Raw genomic sequence first — 5,366 nt, 5'->3', positions numbered from 1 at the left:
TGTAAAGCATTCATATAAGATCAAACACATTCCTTAAAAGCCTTATTTTTATGAGTTATCATCAAAAGTGCAAGTACAAAAATAGAAAAAGTTTGGGTGTGTAAATTACACTCTCCTCTATGCTTGAATGACACTGTCCTCAGTGGCACTCCCCCATGCTTGCATGAAACTGAGTGAATACATATGAGAACAAAATAAATGGGAGAAAATGAGTAGAAGTCACCTGATCCACGTTATAGAACCTTATATGATATGACATGTGAATAGCTCTGCATAGGTTCTACCTATCTACCTGTTATGCAACTCATAAAAATACGCAAAAATACAATGTATATATAATCTGACATCTAACTCATGAAAGAAGAAAACTACCTAAAAAGGGAAACTACTAAAACTACTAATAGTACATCACAAATATGGGTTGCCTCTCATAAAGCACTAAGTTTCACATCCTAAGTCAGACGGATCTCTAGTGACCCTCCAACGTCCATGAGATCAATGGACATGAAGTCATGCTCAATAAGGGGTTCTAAGAAAAATAGTGTCATCTGTGATACTGCGCACTATGTTTCCTTCAACTCTACCCCTAAGTATCCTATGATGACTCTGAAACTTGGGATGAAGGAGCTTAGTCTCCACGTGGAGACTAGTCTCAAATGATGGTGAGTCATAAAATGAATGACTAGCATAACACACATCCAACTGTAGATCAGATTGCTTTCCTGTGGCGTCTATCACCTTAAAATAATCGTTATGTCTTGGCAATATCAAAGATATGTAACTGTAAATGCTTGTTGTCAAAAGAAACCTCCATCTCCTCAGTATAACAATCGATACGAGCATGAGCAGTGACCAAGAATGGTCTGCCCAGAATAATGAGGATTTGGTGAGTGATATCAGTGCCCTTTATGTTTAAAACAAGAAAATCGCCAGGGAAGTAGAAGTCCTTGACCTTGACTAACACATCTTCCAAGATTTCTCATGGATGCTTGGTCGACCTGTCAACCAATTGCAAGATAGTAGTCATGGGCTTCAGATCCCCAATCCCAAAAGTATCATAAAGAGAACCTGGCAAGATGTTCACACTTGCCCCAAGATCGAGCAATGCATGCTCGATAGTCATGTTCTCCATGACACACGAGATGATCAATGCTCTCAGATCCTTGAGCTTAGGTGGGGCTTGATGTCGAAACATGGAGCTCACTCGCTCAGGCAAGCATATCATCTTGGGCAATGATCTTGACTTTCGCTTGTGCGTTTAAAGTTCTTTGAGGAACTTTGCATAGGCAGGCACTTGCTGGATGGCGTCAAGCAGAGGGATGTTTATGTGAACCTGCTTGAACATGTCAAGCATCTTACGCATGCGTGCCCCCTGCTTGCCAAAATTATGTAGTTTTTTTAAGGCCTGAGGAAAAGGGGCTCGAGGGATATACGAAGAATGCACAAACCATGGGCCCTGCTCATTCTTCTTGGGCCTGGTGGAGGAGATCGACTGGTCAATAGGTGTGGCAGTGGGCTTGCCAGTCGACTCCTGAGTAGGGTGGGATGCCTTCCTACTCCGAATTGTCATAACTGAGTTGGCCTGCTCTTAGTGGGATTCTGTTAGGTGCAGACCATGATACATGAGTTACTTAGCCTTCAGGTTGATGACAGACTGACTCAGAAGGCTTTCATTGCTTCGCCTGCTCAAGGCCTTAGCCATCTGTCTCATCTGAGCCTCTAGCTTCGTTATCGACTGCATGTGTGAACTGAGGTTGGCCTTAATGTCAAAAAAGTCCTCAAGCACCTTCTCCTAAAAAGATGGGCTCAATGTAGTCTCTTGAGGAGAAAGCAAACTAAGCTGAGGATGGGCCTATGAAAATGTGGGACACGGGTAACCTTGTGGGAGGTTACCATGTCTGTGCTGCGTCTGAGGAGGCATGTGGGGTGACTCTTATGGATTTTTTCATGAAAAGTTTGGATGATTTCACCATTCTGGGTTATAGGTAGGTGCATAAGGATCATGCACCGGTCTGGCAAAACCTTGGGCAGTGTTCACTGGCTCCTGAACGAATTCAAGATAGAGTGGTGCTGTCGGACACTCAGAAACAAAGTGTGCAGGGTTAGCGCATAACTCACACACTTTTTCTACTTGATTTAATGAAGCTGGGTTGGCCAGTAATTGATCAACTTTCTTAGTCAACTGGTCCACTTTGATTTTCAGATCATGTTCAAACCCAACTTCATAAATCTCGCCCTTCTTAAGACCACTAGGAACATGTGAGGTCCTATCAAGTCGTGAGGACATGGCATGGTGCATAGCATTTTCACTCAACATTTCAAATAAGGCCCATGCCTCATCCTCGCTCTTGAGCATGAATGTGCCTCCACATGAAGAATCAACCATTTTCCTATCCTTCTCGGCCAGGACATCATAAAAGTACTTCACCAATTTCCAATGGGGCACTTGGTGGTGGAGACACTTCCGGAGAAGATCTTTCATCCTCTCCTAAGTCTCATGGAATTGTTCTCTCTCAATCTGAGAGAAACTGATAATAACTTTACAAAACTGGTTCATCTTACCAATTGAAAAATACTTCTTGAGGAACTCATGCTGCATGTGTTTCCAAGTGGTAATCTTAACAATATTGATGACCTTCAGCCAATGCTTGGTTTTGTCCTTGAGAGAGAATGAGAACAACATCAACCTCAACGTGTCATCTCCAAAATTATTGATCCGCACTATAGAACAGATATCGAGAAACTCATCGAGATGATGGTAGGGGTCTTTGTTGTTCAAGCCATAGAAATATGGTAACATTTATATAATGATGGCCTTTATCTCGAACTGTGGTGCTCCTACAACGGGTCTCGCAATGCAGGAGGTTGGAGTGTAAGCATTGGGAGTGAATTACTTCCTAAGAGGATGGGTCAACTGTTGATCTTAAGCCATGGGGCCAGATCAATGGGCTCTCCTAATAAGGGACTCGGGTTCCTCGACAATCTCTGCAAGCTCGGGGTCAAGCGAGCGTCACCCTTGCATACACCTCAGAGTAGACCGGTGCAACAACGGTCTTAAGTAAAAGGTTTTCTAACTACCTAATGTGCAGAGCGTCCAAACCACAAAGCAGGCAAAAGAAAAATAATACAAAAATAGCAAACAAGCACCACACACTTGCACCCAAATAGATATTATGCAAAAAATAAACTATGAGCACGGTACCAATCGTGCACAGTCACCTCTAAAAGTATCCTAATAGGTGGGCCGTGCAGGAAAGGTAGGCTGGTATCTAGGGTTTGCAAACAACGTAGTTCTAAACCTAATACAGAAAAGAAACTAAACAATCCTTGTTAATGAACAAGGAAAAAGAAACTAAACAGTCTTAAGTAAAGAACAAAAAAGAAACTAGCAACCTATCAAAATACAAACAAGCTAATTACAAACTATCACTAAAAGACAAAATAGCAAAACAACCTAACTAACTAATCAATCAAGAAACTAATTTCTAACAACCTAATAACAACTAATCTAAGAAATCAAGAAATTAATTAAACTAAAAGATGAAGAACACAATCAATTGAACATGATAAACTAACTAACTAATTAATCTAGCATCAACAAGTAATAACATCAACAAGAACTAAAGCAAGAAAATTAATTAAGAAACTAATGCTAATCGATTAACAGGAATTAAGTAAAACTGACTACTAAACTAAATGTAAGATAGAAAAATTAATTAACAACCAACTGACTCATAATGAAACATGTTGTACGACATTCAAACTAAATCATCAACAAAAATCTGGAATAAAACAAACTATATTCTATAACCTAACTCGCTCTGAAGAAAACTCTAGCTAAAAAATCAGCTATGACTATTTTCCTACTAAACAAGATTGACGTCAAGAGTTAGGCTGGACTAATGCATAAACAATGAATCCACTTTGACTAACCTACTTCTGAAATTAATAAATTACTAAATGATAAAGGAAGACAACAATTGAATCTACGTTAAATGGGCTACTTGCAAGAATGAAAGCACTATATTATGTTCCACAAATTCTATTTTTTTCTTTTTTTTCTAATAAGATTAACTATACTAATGTGGATGATATACCTACTTTGACTAATTGAATCAAATGACTATCAAGCTACAACAATACCCAACAAAGAAAAAATAATGAAATAAATAATCTCACCTATTCTCAAGGAAACTCTATAAACACCCCCAATTTTTTTCATCCATTCTCAAACAATCCTCCTCGTGCAGTGCCAACCCTGTTAGGTCAGTGTAGGAGTCAAACCTCAAGTTTGTGTCAGACAATCACCACTTTACCCATTTTTACTAGAAAAATTACCATTTTACCCCAAGGTCATCCCGGACCCCAGTCAGTCGGAGTCAACCAAGCACATTGGTCAGTTCAGAACAGTTAGAATATCAGTCATTTCAAGCTCACCTGAGCTTATAATGAACAAATCATTTCCATTTCTGACCATTCCTACCAAAATGGGATCATTTCTTCAGAAATGAGCTCATTTCTCACTCAAATCCAAGCCAATTGTCTTCGAGTCAGTCATTCATAGTCAATCATACTCTTCGGAGTCTAGCCTGAGCTCACCAGAAGTTCAAGCACTCCAGTTTCTGTTCAAAACCATTTCCAAGTGTCTAGGAGCCCATTTTAGCTCATTCAGCTGAAATTGAGCTGAATCCAGTCAATTGAGCTAGTGTTCGAGTTTTAATTTTAGTCTATCTCAGTACTACCAATCTTTATCTCAGCTCAAACCTAGCTCAGATCTCTGATTCACTTCACTCTAGTGATCATTTCGTACCATTTCTCTAAAAATGGCAGTTTTTCTTGAAAATTTAGTCAGAAAGGTTAGTTGAGTTAGTGTCTTGTCAGTTCATTTGAGTTCTGAAACTCTAGAACCCAGCTCAATCCAGTTCATTTCAGTTTAATCCAGCTCAAACCCTAATTTTCAGTGTCACCCTAGCTCGGTAGGGCCTGAAAACCATTTCTCGAACCATTTTGCAAATATTGTCATTTTTTGAACTGGTACAACTGCCAATCGGGGTCTAATATCCAATTTTTGTTCATTCAGAGTTAGCATTTCGCATAACATTTCATGTCATTTTTCATCATTTTATATCATTTCTCAGCATTTCATAGCATTTCATCATATTTCATTTCATTTTTGAAGTCCAGAACTCCAGTTTTATAAATTTCAATCCAGATTGAGTTTTAAAGTTTTCAGAAATCAATTTCAAACCTTGGGTTTTCAAAATTGTCATTTTTACTCCCGAGAGTCTAAATTTGGAAATATTTTCCTGAGAAAAACAATCTGGATTTCTTTCAAACTCAAAATTTTAAATTCTACACTGGATTTG

This window comes from Nuphar pumila, chromosome 11 (assembly GCF_984573655.1).
Source record: "Nuphar pumila chromosome 11, dmNupPumi1.hap1.1, whole genome shotgun sequence".
Classification (NCBI taxonomy): Eukaryota; Viridiplantae; Streptophyta; class Magnoliopsida; order Nymphaeales; family Nymphaeaceae; genus Nuphar; species Nuphar pumila.
This window is presented reverse-complemented; position numbering follows the sequence as displayed.